Source organism: Pteronotus mesoamericanus, unplaced genomic scaffold (genome assembly GCF_021234165.1).
Source record: "Pteronotus mesoamericanus isolate MK-2021 breed Mesoamerican mustached bat unplaced genomic scaffold, CSHL_Meso_final scaffold_85, whole genome shotgun sequence".
In the NCBI taxonomy this organism is placed as follows: Eukaryota; Metazoa; Chordata; class Mammalia; order Chiroptera; family Mormoopidae; genus Pteronotus; species Pteronotus mesoamericanus.
In genome coordinates, this window is record NW_026555329.1 from 16,880,005 (window position 1) to 16,897,159 (window position 17,155).

Sequence of the window (17,155 nt, forward strand, 5' to 3'; positions counted from 1 at the left end):
AAATTAAAATTATGGAGAGAATAAAAATTATACAATTAATTCACCAGAATATATGCAACCAAGTGTTGTTCTTTTGCCATTTTCTCAGGGCTTATATCATCCTAACTCGTAGGGTGCCCCCTTACAATGTGATATCAAGGCACATTTCCCAGGAAGTATTATATGCTGGCATGGAATTTCACACAAGGTGGTCTTAGGTGTCAACCTCAGTGTGAATAAGGCTCCAAGCAGGACGGTAAAATGAAACCATTTAAATAATCCCTCTTTACTCCTGAGGTCTGTGAATTAGTCTACTAATGTATCTACTTTGAAGCTTTCTCTTTGGTTGGATGCACAGGCATTAAATAGTAAAATAATTGGAAAAAGTAAAGCAGAGGTAATGGGGTTTAAATGTTCCTTTTATATTCTCTTTTCAGCTTGCTGACTAGATGTCATTATTGGTTCAGGATGGGACTGATTTATGAGTAAGCAGGTTAGAGCATCATCTCTTTGTGTGATCTTACTAAGGAGTTCAAAGGTTTCACCTCGAAGAATAAAATATTTTCTCTATCGGCCTGTCATTGCTATCTGAAATTCTACTAGTTAACCAATAATTTCCTTTAATAAGCAATACCTCTGGGATAACTAATGTGTCCTTTTAAGAATGCAAATATTAACATTGGGAAAGAGAATACTGTTATGTGATGTGATTTTATCTGATTGCTTTTAATTTGAAAGGAGCAGCTAATACTCTGATGTCCATTGATGTTCTGGGGGATGTAGACAATGATTACTGAGAAAACGGTGTGCAGCTAATATTTCCCCAGCTTTCACATGCCTGAGGCTATCAAATAAGGGCAGTTCTTTTAAGTACCCATAATTTAAAGACACAGAACCTTCATCCCTTAGAATCCAGAAATTCCTTTTTCTTTAACTGAGTTTGCATCCTCCCCCAAATCATCAAGAAATGCTTACATGTATGGTCAATATTATTAACCAATCATACTGGTGACGAATGGAGAAAAAGAAGAAAAGACTAGGAGAAGAAAAGACTGGCTAAAAATAATTGCAAAGGAAATGAGCACTAAAATATTAGCAAACTTTTAGAGATGGAGGATTTGGAAACTCAGAATTGGAGGGAGGAAAAAGAATATCCAGAACCATCACCAAAATAAGAAAGTTGGCAGTAGCATTTTTGATAAGCGTAGAAAATGGAAATAGTAAGGCATGGGGCTTAACCATAGGTTTGATTTTAAATTTGTCCACCTTGAATAACCCTGAGGACTTCAGGGAAGAGAAAACTAGTGGGCAGGGAGAAATGCTTATCTAAAGTTCATAAGGGGGGTCGATGCTGACTTACTTATGAATAACTTAAAAAAAATTCATGACAGAGCTTAAAGGGGGACAGGGGAAAAGGGGACAATAACAGGAGTAGAAGCTAGATTGCAAGAAGCTAGATTGCAAGAAATTAATGCAGGTAGGTGAAAAGGTTGTGAATTATCCTTTCAAAAAGTGAAGTGATGAAAGGAAAGTGCATTGGTAAGGTGATTCACTGGAAAAGAAATGTTAAAGAGAGGATTATGCTAAAAAAAAAAAGAAAGGAGAACTTGATTATGCAATCAGGAGAGGGAACTAAACAATGGAGAGGGAGAGACTGAACATTCAAAAAAGACAAAGAATGACTAAAGGGATAATAGGAGATCAAGGTTGTAGACCATAGAATTATTCTTACAAAGTCGAGGTTTCACCTCTTTCTCCCAAGAACATGAGTGAAGATAGGGTAAAGATAGGGTGTGTGAGGCCCTGGGCAAACATTTTCTGCAAGGTCCTTGTCTGTATAAACATACTGATTTAAAATGTATAACAAAATTCATGGACCCATGTGAGTAATCTATCAACGAATATGAGGTCTGTCCAGAGAAAGTCCAACCATTGTTAATATAATGAGAATGGTTTGCTCAACATGGATGTAACCTGGCAGCCAAGGAGAGTGGACTGGAATGTACATGTGTGAACAATGACAACTTCACTGTTTTAGTCAGTGGGGGTGGTTGACACTGTTGAGTGAGCTTGTGTATCGCATGGCCGTTGCTTTCAAAATGACTGAATGAGTAAAGTGACAAATCTGCATCCAATTTTGCAGTAAGCTTGAACATTCCTCTGCAAAAACTATTCAGATAATTCAGAAGCCACAACTATGGGTAAATGGTGGTTGGCAGATTCATCACACCAATACATCAGCTCATGCATAACCTCTTCTGCAGAGGTTTTTGGTGAAACAGGAAATCACCCAGGTGACTCAGGCCCCCTACAGCCCAAATTTGGTGCCCTATAACTTCTGGCTTTTCCCAAAACTAAAATCACCTTTGAAAGGAAAGAGATTTCAGACCACTGATGAGATTCAGGAAAATATGATGGGGCAGCTGATGGTTATTGGGAGAACTGTGTAAGGTCCCAAGGTGCTTACTTTGAAGGGGACCGAGGTGTCATGGTCCTATGTACAATGTTTTTTGTATCTTATATCTTCTTCAATAAATGTCTCTATTTTTCAAGCTACATGGCTGGATACCTTCTGGACAGAACAGAAGGAGTTTTGTAGAGAAGTTTTTATGTGTTTATTTGTTATCCAATCAGCACACATGAAAATCCTTTATAATATCTCTCCCTGTTCAAACCCGGGAACCATTTCTTTGGGTTCTCTACTGTCAAATGCACCATCCTTGTCCAGTTTCTTACAATGCTGTGGCTCTTCAGAACCTGTTAGTATTGAAACAGTACAGATATTCTTGCCTTTGCAGTTCCCTGATACCATGGACTTAATGATGTTTGTTGTATAAATACTAATGGTATGGCATCACCCATCATGCTGCTAATGAATATTGTCTTCCAATGGTTTTCTCAAAGTTGTTATCATGTTTTGTTGATGACGATGAAACAAAACATGATCATTTTCTGGTCATGTTAAGTTTATCATCTGAAATTTTATAGCATAAATGTAGAGCAACATGTCTTCCAACCATGTCTTCTTTTGAACCCTTTAAGCTGTAATCACTGCATTTCTAGAATATGATCTCATTTGATGTTAACTGCATCATTTCCTTCCACACATCACCAGCAACAAGGAGGATAGAAGAAGGACCTCTGACAAAGCTATAATAGAAGTCCCATTCATTCAAGGAATGTCCTTCACTTACCTGACCACCCAGGAGAGTATGATGTTACCATATCAGTGGAAGGCAAGAGAAGACCTTGATCAAAAAGACCCATCTGTATAGTGGGGCAGTGGTCTCAGAAGCCCTTGGAGGGGGCAGCTGTAACCATTTCTAGAGCTGACTGACACAGGGTACCGAGCCTGTGGAAAGTAGGAGGTGACTACCCTGGTAAAGTGGCAGAAGGCACACAGGAAAGGACCATCTGCCACCTCCTCCCACCCTCAGGCACCATAGACTGGAAGAAAAATTATATAGTTAGAACACAGATGGGCAGGAGCCAACATGTGGGCTCCCACAGTAGATGAAGGTCAAGGATCAGTTATTTCTTTCTCTCTCTCTATTTCCCTTGATGTGACTGTGGCTGCATTCAATGTTCTGGGTAAGATCATTAGTTCTTCTTGAGATGGTAATCGCCTCTGGATGTGAACATGTGTTCTGCCTCGGTGCTGGCCAGTGTGGGTGGTATTGCCACTGAGCTCCTCTGCCATAAGAGACAGTCTGAACAGTAACCAACATACCTTTTGTCTGAAGGAACTGTCCCTTGGGAATTGCAGATGGGCAAATAATTTATACTAAAAATATTGCTTTGGCAAACAACAAAAGCAACAACAAAAATAGTCCTTGGACTAGGATCCAGCCAGAGATGGAGTGCAGTCTCAGGCAGTGTGCATCCTTGGAAAAGAAGGTCAACTTAAAAACCACTCAGTTGGCAATGGAGAAGTCACTCCCACAAATTCCTCTCTGCAGTCATGGCTCCATCTACAGAAAATTCCTCTACCTACAAGCCTTGCTTCCTAAGTGGCCACGACTGGATGACATTGCCCTACTCCCTTGGCCATGGCTGACTGGGCAAAGAGCGAATATCCCACCTGAAGTAGCCTCATTCCAAGGTTTGCCTGGCCCCACATGATAGGCTAGATGTATTAGTTGTCAAGGGATGTCAGGGCAAATTACCACAAACTGAGTAACTTAAAAAAACAGAAATTTATTCTCTATAGTTCTGAGACCAGAGGTTTGAAATCAAGCTCCCAAAGCTCCAGAGAAGATTCCTTCCTTTTGCAGTGTTTGGTGGTTGCCAATAATACTTTTTGTTCCTTGGCTGCTAGATGCAATGCTCCAGTCCCTGCCTCTGTTGTCACATGGCTTTCTCCCTGTGCATCTTTTTTTCTGTGTCCAGATTTGACCTCTTTTAAGGATACCAGTCATCTTGGATTTAGGGACACTCTAATACAGTATGACCTCATCTTAACTTGATTACATCTGCAAAGATCCTATTTACAAATAAGGGCCCATCCACAGGTCCTGGTAATTAAGACTTGAATATATCTTTTCTGGGCACACAATTCAACCCCCAAACACTAAAGACAAAGTTTTTATCTTTGAACTATGAACTAAGAGACACACAGAACTAACCAGTTGGTAGTGAGGTTCAAAGTAAAACGAGACCATGAGCTTGAATTAGGGCGATGGCAGTCAAAAGCTATGTGCAAGCAGTTCTTGGGAGCAGATCAGAGGCAGGGTGGAAGCTGGGAGGAGCCTACAGAGACTGCAGCGGCCACAGAGCGAAGTGGAGCTCCCAGAATGATGGGGACGGGTTCGGAAGCGGCCCTGCACTCCCTCGACTTTCACTTCCGGTTCCCCTTAGCTATACGTTAACGCCGACTTTTTAAGATAACCACAATACCAATCTGTTCCTTGAAACTACTTGTGCTAAGAGAAAAAAGTCCAAGGAGAGTCCTTTCAGAGGTGAATGAACAGAGGCTCCGAGAGGTGGTGACTCCAACCCAGGGCTGTGCCCCAGAGCAGCCGTCTTCCCCTGTTAGTGCCTCTTCGTGCTCTGGGTTCCCAGGGCACCTGTTTGCAAGAGTAATAATTATCCACAGGCCACAAGGAACACGTCACTTCTCTTTTAAGGTGACCCAGAAGGCACAAGAATGGCACAATAGCTGCTTTTCTATTTCTCTCCTGGATTCCGGATGCCAGGCCAGTTCCTGGGCGGATGTGCAGATAAACTAGGGTAGGCCGATTGCTGTTTACTTTCTCCCCAGCCTCACCAGTGTTACAAGGGAAGCTGGCCCGGGGCCTGGAATAAACCAGAATGACGTGGTCAAGCTGGATTCCCCTGGCCAAGTCTTTCCCTTGGCTGACACAGAACGGACCACTCCGTCACTTCCTAGCAGGGGTAGAAATCCAATTATCAGAGCCTCTGAAAGGAAGAGGGAGGGGAGGAGAAGAGAGGAAGGGAAGGAGAAGGAGAAGAGAAGGGAGTTAGTATGGGATTATATTACATTCTACTTCACTTGTCCCCCAATAAAAAGTTTTGTGTAAGCATATAATAATTTGCCATTCCAGAGCTAATATAATCAATACTTGTTAAGAACTTCCTTTAAAATGCTTTTAACTATGCATGTCTGAATGACTGATAAGTTCATTTTATTTTAAATTTCAATCTCAGTTAAGGGGATAAATCCAATTTGGAAGTCAGAGGAGTGGTTTCGGGGTCTGTTGCCCTGCCGAGCCATGGAGCTCTGAGCTCGGTTTTGGTCTGACAAGTGAGGATGTGGACAGAGCGGGGCCCTTGTTCATTTTCTGCCCCATGGCTCCCCTGGGGGTGACTGGGCTGTCCACTTAAACACAGGGTTATGGAGAAGGGGAGGAAAGTTACCCACTCTGAGTGCCAACCATCTGTTGGAATGTGTAGGAGTTTACTGCAGTTTATCCCACTTAATACTCAGAACCACATTTAAAAATAGGTTTAACAAATGAGGAACGAGAGAATCAGAGAGATTAAGATTTCCAGTACTTGAATTTCTGGCTGAGCGGGAAATACTGGGAGGTGAATAGCACTCTGAAATTTTTATTCTCATCAGCCTTTTTCCTTTAGAAGGAACCAGGAAGTGGAAAAAACAAACAAACAAAAAAAAAAGTTAGTGCAGCCTTAAGATACAAAGTGTTTACCAAGAGTTTGTCATCATACAGAAGAATGTTTATGTTAATACATTACATCAAAAAAGCCAGATGCAAAATACAAATATAGCACCATCTCTGTTTTACAGTTCTCCCTAAAGTAGCAAACCTAAGCAAGCAAAAGTAGAATTACCTATCCTAATACTGGAGATAAATACACCAAAATATTTAACAGTGGTGGGGATATGAATCATCTTTCTGACTTTCTTGTTCTCCTAATTTTCCATGATAAACTATTAGTATCTCCAGAATGAAAAAAAAAAAAAAAAAAAAAAAAAAAGAAGGATTATAGTTAACTTAAAGGAAGCAATCACCCAGAGTCACGGTTTAGACAATGCTGTCCTGGGCTGAATCAAGGCCATGGAATAGGCGGATATGCTACTCCCTCTCTACTGTCAGAGTCCAGGAACTAAGGGCATAGGAATCGTCTCCAGTCCCCCTCGGTACTGTCCCCACAGGAAATGCGGGCACCACTGCTCCTTGGTGGAGAATGAGAGAGCCATTGGGAGGCCATCTCTCCTTTTCCAGGCATCCCACCATAAGGAACACTGACTGTCCCAGGCACTGTGAACATAATGACAAGTAAGTCCAGGTCACTGCCCTCAAGGAGCCACCATCTAGTGGAGGAGACAGTTCATTTCAGAACAGCATGACAAGGGCTGAAGCAATGTGCCCAGGAAATCATGCACTGTGTGCACGTGGCAGCCGCGATACCAGCCCGGGGTGCGGGGAGGGCTTCCTCGAATGGGCGCGGCCTGGCCTGGCAGTGAACACATCACGACACTGAAACGCTGGACCAAACTCAGACCCATGTTCAGTCTGGGCACGTTCTGCTGCTCACCCATTTTGTCCACTTCTCTTGACACCTACAGGGCAAAGCTGCTCAAGACTCAAAAAGGTGAGCTTGAAAAAGGTGAGAGGTTGAGAAAAGGAAGCAAACAGCAGGCTGAGGGAGCAGCTGTGCAGGAGAGTGGAGGCACACGAGCCTGTTTGGGGAACTGCAAGTAGTCTGTGTGGTTAGAACTTGGGAGGCTTCCGTTCTGAAGCTTCTAGGGAGCCGCCAAAGGGTTTAAACAGAGTGACACCAAGGTCAGATTTGATTTTTAGGAGGACCACTGCAGGACAATGTGCTGGACGAATGGGAGGCCAGGCGGCAGTTACCAAGGCACATTGTGTGTTTCACCTTGGCCGAGGGGGCCGAGTTTTCTCTCCATGTCACCATCACACCGTTTGCGTTTCTGAGCCCCAGCTCCACTCCGGGGTCACTGTACAAGAGTTTATGTGGTATATGTGTGAGCATGTGGGGAGGGCCTGTGCTTGTGTGCTGTACATAGGGAGGTATGTGGTATATAATGTGTGTGATATTTATAGTGTGCGGTGTATGTATGTGTGAGCGTGTGGGGTATGTGGTATGTGATGTGTGTGTGGTGTGTGGTATATAATGTGTATATGTGGTGTATGTATGTGTGTGCGGTGTGGGGGGGGTGTGGTACATAAGGCGTGCAGTGTGGTATGGGGTATATTATGTGGTATGCCATGTGGTATATGATATGTGCCTGGGGTGTGTGTTGGGTGTGTGTATGGTGTGTGACATGTGTGGGGAGTGGTGTGTGCTGGGCAGGGTGACCGGAAATGGATGAGTATTAACCCTCATGGGCTGCTTACCGGGGAAGGCTTGCCTGCTGGTGGCTGACGGCTCCCCCCAAGTCTACCTCTGCACAGCTCCCTTCCTCCAGGCTTGAGGTTTCTCCACTCATGCTCTCTCGTTCCCACTCTAATTTACTTAGTCTTTGCAAGAAAAGATCGTCTGTCACAGGTATCTGAGTTTTTAGGAAGCATTCTCATGCTTTCTGTTTGTAGGTCGGATGGTGAGTGCTGAGTAGAAGAGCAGGGAGCTGCGTGAGAGAACTTGTTTGTGATGGTAGTGACTGAATGGTACCCCCCAGAAAGCTATGTCCAAGTTCCAACCCCCAGGACCTATGAATGTGGCCTTATTTGGAAATAAGGTCTTTGCAGATATAATTCAATTAAGGATCCTGACCTGAGATTGTTTTGGATTTAGGATAGGCTCCAAGTCAATGACTGGTGCCCTTTTAAAAGAAGGAAGATTTGAGACACAGAGACGCACAGAAGAGAAGGCCATATGAAGATGGAGACAGAAGTTGGGATGATTTGTCTACATGCCAAGGAATGCCGAAAATCAAGGAATGCCGGAGCTGTCGGAGGACAGAGGCGTGGGATGGTCTCTTCCTCGGAGCTTCCAGAAGGAGCCAATCCCATTGACACTGTGATTTTGGACCTCTGGCCTTTAGAGCTGAGCTGTGAGATAATGAAATACTGTTGTTTTAAGTCTCCAAGTTGTGGTAATTTGTTGTAGCAGTCCCAGGAAACAAATATGTTGGTATAGTAGAAACAATTTGGTGAGAGCAGAGAAAGGGATAAATATCCAGGCACTCAGATTACTAATTTGATTATCCCTTCCTTACCCGAGCTAGAGACAGTGAGGTCTGCAGCAATGTCAGGGCAGTGAGAATGGAGAGAGATACAGAGAGGTAAGAAATCTGTATTTCCTGTGTTTAAGAACAGACTCTTCCCTTTTAGACTCTGATATCCTGAAACGGGGTAGGGTGCATCACCTCCTTGACTGTTACACACAGAGTATAATGCTGCTTCTCTCTCCCTGTCACTGACAAACTCTTACTACGTAGACGGTGTTTTAAAAGACAGCATCTAAAAATTGAGAACGTCAGGTGTAACAAGGTGTCCTGAAACGTTAGCAGAGGCCCAAAGTTTTGAAGACCAACAAGGGCCAAGTACTCCCACGCTCCAAAAGCGAGGCAGTGGATTGCCTACGAGGGGCATGTGAAGAGAATGTGAAATGGCTTTGCCAGCGCTGGCTGCTCATCAACCTCCAGACCTTGAGAGAGGAGGTGAGACTCATTGGGAGGTTGAAGAGCCTCCTGTGAGGGTTTCTTTGCAGGGAGGAATTGGTGTGTTCCTCAAAATGGGTGTTACCTCCTTATTTTAAGCTAATGAGAGGAGCTTAGAAAAAACCACAGTTGGAGATTGGAACTTGTTGTTTTGACATTTGAGAGTCACTGGAACCATTGCCTGCCTCCTGCCTGGGAGGCTGAAGCCAGGAGGCTGTGGTGGGAGCTGGTCCTGCCTGGCGGCGGCAGCAGCAGCAGCAACAGCAGCAACAGCAGGGGAGATGGTTGCCTAGGAACGGCCTGTGCTTCCAGTTTGGCAGGGCAGGAATGGCTCTCTGCACTGGGGACCACGGAGAAGCAGCTGGCTGGGGCATTCTGAGAGGAACCCCCATGCAAACGGGCAACCAGCGGGAGGCTGGCAGCTGGGAAGTGATTCTAACAATTGAATGCGCCTCTCTCTGGGAACCCGGAGCTGAGTGGGGACTCAGAAGCAGACACCTGAAAAAGACATCACTGGTCTCCAAAAATTGTCAGGCAACAGACTCCTCAGTGACCCAGGATCTCCAGAGAACCTGCAGGTTGTGGCTTTCATCAAACCCCAGGGGCAGGGACAATGGTTAGAGCTGCACCCTTTAAGTTAAATATTCTGTGCCTCCCCTCTAATCACAGATTTCCTGGTGTTTTAGCCATCGATGGGTCCAAAACAGGATCCAAATGGTGGGAAGGAGGTAGAACAAACACTAAAGAAACAAAACTAATGGTCCTCCTGGCTGTACGTTTCTCAGCCTGAAGTAGTCTTGACCCAGGAAAGGGGCAGTTTTAAACCAGAAAGAGCTTTTGGGTTTTACTATTGCCCTGCACTAGATTTTTTTTTTTTTCTTTTTTGAACAAGTTGTTAGCTGCGCTTTTATTCACCATAGTTCATTAAAAAAATGTACTTGCTTTAAAGATTCTATAATGAAGGTGACCACAAACTTATGCAGGATATAGGTCATCCTTCTCCATGTGGTATTTTTTTAAAGCAGAATTTCTTATAGGAATCTGATTGATCATACTGTAGTTATAAGAATGTCAGATATAATGGTATACGCAATCTAAATAAGACAGGCTGATTAAGACTGTATATAATGTAAAAAACATACATGTTAAACATTAGTCATGCGAACAGAGGCATGGGGTAGGAAGAGAATGTGGTAAGAAGTTGGGGATCCCTTTAGGATCAGTTGTGTGTCCATTCACAGTGAAATTGCCTTTTTCCCTCCATTCCAGTAACTAATTTCACTAACAGATTCAGGTATTCTACACACACCTAAACACACAAGGATGAGTTTTGACCTGCTACATATGCAGTCTCATGTGATGTTACTATGAATTTTCTGTGAGACTCCCATGAAAACAGTCAAGAGTAAACCCCACACAAGTAGCAGGAGGTAACAACCCACACAAGGAGCAAGAAGTAACAAGTCATTTATTCTATGTTGAACTTAAAAGACACTTAACTCTTGACTTTAATATTTGTAAGGAGCATATGTCTCCTTTGCTACATATACCACACAACTGACATGTATTTAGAATGGGGGAATTTTGATGGTTATTTTATCTCATAGTGAAAACTGAAGTACTCTTACAAATATAAAAAAAAGTTAGTAACATATTTTAATCATTCACTTAAAATATAACTTTAAACCAAAAGGTCAAAGGGAGTGTGTCTGAATTGCAATGCTTTTAGTTTTTGTAATATATGGTTTCTACCACTAATGAAATGGATACAACTGCTAGTTTAGTTAGGAAATCAAGCAATAGTCTGAATTTGTAGAGAAAATCCAAAATCAGAAGAGACCCTACTCCTTTTTCCTCTGCATATTTTTTAGAAGCTAGCCCCAAATTATAAATTTTTCATGGCTCCTGTTATGCAGTGCTTTTGTGTATGTGTGTATAATTTAATCATCAGACAGCAAACCAAATAAGAACTTGCTAACACTGCCAAGAAAGTTAACTTTTGGTGTACAAGGGGGGGACCCAAAAGAACTGAATTTATGTACAAAAAATGGTGTATTTATTTTTACATGGTTAAACTTCAGTCACCTTCAAAGTACACTCCGTTTGATGCAGTACACCTATCAAGATGTTTCTTCCACGGCTTATAAACTGTTCATAAAAGCAGTTTATGAACTCATCAATTTTGATGCCTTTTAGTGCTTCTGAGATTTTTTTTGGTTTCACTTCTTCCACATTGTCAAAATGTTTACCTTGGAGGATATTTTTCATTAGGGAAACAAAAAAAAAGTTGCCCAGGGTGAGATCGGGTGAATAGGGAAGGCGGGGCATGGGAGTCATGCCATTTTTGGTCAAAAACTGCTGAACACTCAGCACAGTGTCAGCAGGCACACTGGTAAATTACCCATCATGAAATGGGCAAGTAGGTTGAGTCTTCAAAAAATTCACTGAAGCCAAATGCCACCTCTCACAACAACATAAGTTGGTACACTGATACAAATGGGTTCCGAGAACGCTCTCCGAGTGGAAAAAGCCTGTACTATAAGGGGCCCACCCTCCAGAAGACAATTCCAAGGTTTTGGGGGTCCCCTCTCATACTTGTTATAGGAAATCAGGAATCTTGAACAGCCAGAGCCAGGATTTTCAACAAAAACACACACCTATGTACCCTGCTTTGTGCCAACTATTACGGCAAATGAGTTTTGGAGGGTTTAGGCCTGGTAACTCATGTTTAAAGATCTTCTCGTGAAGATTTCTCCGGTTGAATAAAAACCCTTCTGTAAAAAGCCAGCAGGTTCAACCCGAAGACAATGTCTCTGTGCCTTTAAGTTACTGCTTGAATTGCAAGTTCTTATTGGGTGAAAAAAACATTAAAGTAACTCCAAGGTCTATGTTATTGGCAACTTGAGACACAAAGTAGTTTATTCTTAAACGTCTAATATTTGAAAATGAGAGCTTTTAGGTTAAATAATGCAATTTTCCCAACACTAAATGTGCTCATTTGAAGCTCAGTTTTTCTGCTTCGACACCCCTGCTTTGATGACCTGTGACTGGACAAATTGATCAGTCTTGGTAATATTTCTGTTATTCTTGGTAAGGGTGTAAAACATTCTAGACTGGATGGGTTTTGCTAGTCTTATACGGGCATTTTCATTCTGTCTCCTGAGAGGCATATCGCACATGCGGGAATCCATCTTCATCATTCTCACTTTCGTACGCCAGAAGTCGCCATGGTAACACTCACCATTCAGTGTTCCTGCACCAACAGGAAGAAGGCTTGATTAGCATTCAGCTGTACGCCTTTTGAATTATTCTGATTAATTACTCCTGTTGACATGATCTGGTCCAAGGAGCTCAGTTTCATCTAGCACAGGGAGCCGCTTCTCACCCTTGTATCTTTCTATTGTCCCTGGGATTCTGGTAGGATGCTGTTCTTGGATCAGTCGGCCGCTTTTTACCCTTTGTGGAAGGCACGGAGCTGTTTGAAAGTCTTTTCCCACAACAGGGAGAGGGAGAGTGGGCTGGTGCGACGTTGGGTGCAGGTGACGGCTGTGACTCAGGCAACAGTGACGTCCATTGCCCCCTTCCGCCACTCCACAGCTGGGCCAACTGGACTGGACTTTTTATTATGTAACAGTGACTGGAAAAGTGACAGACTTGCCTGAGATGTCTTCCAGGGCTGGCCTGACACGCGTCCACAGGGCAGCTCTGAGGGGGAGGAGTGAGAAGGAAAACCATTGCACTTTGCTCGCATCTATCAAGCCCAGCTCATTCAGTAAACCAGCCACGATAGGATCAGGAGGATTTGGGGACTGAGGAGCCAGCCCCCTGTCAAACAAGATGGGTCTATTTGTGTTCACCATTTATCTCATGTCAGGGTACAGGACAAATTCTACACCACCACACAGCATGAGTCAAGGGAGAGGTTTTACTGGGGGAAGGAAAGCATTACCGGGCTGGGCCATTGAGGGGACAGGAGGAGGGAGGCGTCTGTTCTCCAGCCGTCCCACAGAGAGGGGTCCTGGGCAGCACGTCTGTGGGATATGCAGCCCGGGTCTGCCTGCCAGGGGAAGGAAATGCCCCCTCGATACCGCAGGGGAGGAAAAGTTTTATGGGCCCTTCTTACAGTCGCTGTCTGGGTCTGAAAATTAAACTAACAAAAACCGATTAACAATATACAAATTTATTAAAATAAATTTTATGTGGCATTGGAGGCTTCATAAGGAAATGAAGACCCAAAGAAACAAAGCTGACTTATTTTTATTCTAGGTTTGGTGACAGGCGGGCAGTCGTGGAGCAATGTGACAGGTTAAGGAGTGGGAGGTGAGCGCAGAGCACTGGGGGAAGCGAAGCAAGGCCTGTTTGCTAGGATTCTCCGCGATGGCCCTTAGTCCTGGGAGATGAGGATGTTCCTTTCCTCCAGGTATGGGGAGGGCACTTCTCCAGGGGCGGAGAAGAGGGTGGAGAGATCAGAGTGACCTTCCTGCTTCTGCTATTTTCTCAAACTCCTTCAACTTTAAAAAAAATACTCAATACGCCAAGGTGCCATATTTGGGAGTAACATGTCCTGAATCCTATCCATATCCTTCCTTTTTGTAGGGCGGATGTGAGAAAGCGGCCTGCTGCAAAACGGGGGGGAGACACACCATGGAAGGCCACCGCTGTCCACAGAACTTGCCTGGGACTGCCAGCTGTCCAGCACGCGCAGACCTGGGCCCGGGGAAAGTTACACAAGTTGGGAGGAAGGAGTGGGAGGAGGGCCTGCCCCGCCCTGAGCAGCTGGTGGGAGCACAGCCTCTCCTGCTAGGAAGGAGCCTCCCATCCCAGCTGACTCACTGCCCTGGCAACAAAGAATGAGCACGTGAGCTCACTGCCAGCTCTTCTGACCTCTGCACCGTGACTCACAGTGAAACAAAAGGAAGACGCAGGGACAAACCACACCTTTCAGGCCAGGACAATTGGACGCCTAAAGGTGGAGGAGGGAGGGAGCTGGTAGAAAGAGAATACAGAGGAAGGGAGAAATTTGTGGAAAAGACTTAAAAGTATTTATATTAGAAAGCATCCGCTATTTCCTTGGTGCACAAATGAGAATGTGTTGAATACCTCCTGCCAAGCTTAAATAATTTCATCAGCTCTTCTCTGACAAAATGGATTAGAAAATAGATACCTATGAATTTATTTAAGAGAATTGAGAAATCTTCCCTTTTGCCCTCATCCCACGCCCAGAATGATGGAAAAGGAAAGCAATCATTTCAGTGTCCCCCCGAGTTTTAACTACGAGCCAGTTTAGTCCACCATGCCCTCGCCCTCAGACTGACCCTTCGGCGCCTGAGGGCAGTGGGGCGAACTCTGGTCTGAAAGCCTGCAATCAGAAGCGACATGCAAAGAAGATTATTCATCACAGCATTTAAAAAAAAAAATTGAAAATAACTGAAAATGAGTATCACAAAGGTAGTCATTACATAAATTATGTCACACGATTCCCTGGAACATAATGCAACCATAAAAATAATACTTTTTAATGTACTGATACAGAATGACATTCACAATTCATTGTTAAGTAAAAAAAAATGGCATTGTTAGCTAAACAGTGTCTATGCTATTTGTATAAAGAAAAAAGGTTGTGGTGAGAGCGTATGTATGGTGTTGTATGAGCAAGACTATTTCTGGAAAGATATACAAGAAGCTAGTAATATTGATTGTCTTCAGGAAGGAGCACTAGGAGGCTGGGAGAAGAGGTGAGAGACATTTCACTGAAGTGTAGTTCACGTCTTCTAGATGATGTGAATATATTATACATTCCGGAAAAAAATATGGCTTAAAAACAGCACATAAAACCTTAGACTTCCTATCTCTTCCAGACAATGTCTTTCTGCATTTGCTCATGGCCTTTTGTCAAAATTTCTGTTATATCATTTTTCTGGATTCTTTTCTTCAAGGCAGTAGAGGGTACCTGTGTTCCTTTAAGAGTGTGGGTTTGGCGTAAGAAAGACAGGGTGAGTGCTGGTTCCACCGCCGTGGGATTTGAGGCAAGTTGCTTTATCGGAATCCCAGATTCCTTGATCATAAAAGGTTCACAGTGTGGCACCTAGCTTCTCCTAGAGTGATTGATCCAAAAGAGAGTAAGAACTTTAATTTAGTGACCTACACCAAGGTCACACACTGTCACTTCCGCCTTACTCTACTCCTTAGAGGCCACTCATTAATCCAGCCCATGGTCAAGGGGCAGGACAGTAGGTTTTACCTGAAGGGAGGAATAGCAAAGAATTTGTGGATGTATTTTAAAACCTCCATTAAAAAAAGTAACCATATAATCGATCATTCAAACTGAGGCACTTTAGAAGTAAAAGGTGGTGTTATTAATAATCAAGCCTGGACACTGAAACTGGGACTTTCCTGGACAAACCAGGATGTATGGTCACTGAGCTATCGGTCTTCCCATAATCTCTCCTGAAGATAAATCTCACACCAAGACATGTTTGCAAATTGACTGCTAAACACTCATGCTTCTTGCTCTGTAAGCTGAGTGAAAGTCTAGCTCCCTGCTCATCTAGGAACTCCAACAAGCACTTTGTCTGAAAGGCTCTTTCCCAGACAAAATGAGAAAATGTTCTGACTCAAGATCAGTTAAGTTTCTAATTGGATTAGACAAGAGAATCCTCTTAAGAGAAGAAATAAATGCACGACAGGAACATAAATCTAGGAGTCTTTCCCAAGGCTGCCAGGCTCCTCAGATTGCAAATCAGTCATGTCCCCATTGAAAAGGTTTTACACTATCCCTTAAAAATCCCATTAAGTGCAGGTTCAGGTGGCAATTTTTGAAGTGCTTGCAGAAATGTCATCCAGAATGTGACACCGTCTCTATATTACCTACCTTTCAAGCATAGATTTATGTTTAGAATACTTCAGGTGTTAACAAACATCTCCTTGGGGATTGATGAAAACTAATTTAAACAGACATCTGCATATCACACTCTCTCTGCTGAAGTACCCAAAAGTAAATTTCAAACAATATGCAAAACTCAATAACTAGGCCCCTAAACCACCTTCAGTTTTTTACAATTCCATTGAAGGCTATCATTTCAAAGGGAAAATAAAGTTACAGGGAAGAGAGATTCAGACTGGTAGTAACACACATTTTTCCTACAGAAGTTTTAACGGTAAAGTACTTTCTTGAATAGCATATTGCTGTAAAATCTAAACAGAGCAAACCCAGAACTGGGTTACCTCTAGTTTTTCTTGATAGTGACCTCTTCCCCTTTTACCCACCACAGCAGCACTGTCATTAGTGCCTTTGTCATTTATTTCTTTTAAGAATAAAACCCCAACCGCCCACTCCCAGCGGGAAGCTGTTTTCCAGCCTTTTTCCAGCCCTTGGTCCTGTTTCCCCTCTCGCAATAGCAGCAGGGGGCCTACCTCGCTGACGGTGTCCTGTCCACCTCTCATCGCTAAAACCCAGTGCCGAGGGTAAAGTGTTTTTCAGACACTTTGTCTGAAAAGGTGTGCCATAATTTGGCCAAGCACTATCCTTTAGAAAAATAATATTAGCCACATAGGTAACTTAAAATTTCCAGCAGTCACATTAAAATAGTAAAAAGAAATAGGTGGAGTTAATTTTAGTAATAGATTTTATTTAATCTAATATATCCTGAAAGGGGTTCAGAGTTTGCCACCCCAAAATATGCCAGGATGGCATAAGGATTATTTTGGCTGAAGGCAATTGGAAAGAAGCAGACACGAGAAAAACTCCCCGCCTTCTCCCGTTCTCTTAGGGAAGGCAGGAGGATTTTAATCACTGGAGACAACTCTAGACTCTTTCTTGCTAAAAATGACCTTATCCTCCATTAGTTTGTCTTCCCACAATTTGTTGTCCCAGAAGCTAAAAATCCTTTTCCTTGGTCTTGTTACTTCTCTACAAATTTATTGTTCTTTGTTAAAAAGCTCTATCACCCCAAGTTCTAAGCACCATTCATCACTGAGTAATCCTGTTTATGAGCAACGCATGCATTAATAAAATTCGGTTTGTTTTTCTTTTGTGAATCTGCCTTTTGCCAGTCTAATTTTTGGGAT

General features: G+C 43.2%; 1 pseudogene; it reads right to left on the minus strand.

Moving 5' to 3' along the window:
• Positions 1-12,235: 12,235 nt before the first annotated feature.
• LOC129063133 (microtubule-associated proteins 1A/1B light chain 3B-like) lies at positions 12,236-16,531 on the minus strand (annotated as a pseudogene).
• Between the last annotated feature and the right edge of the window lie 624 nt (positions 16,532-17,155).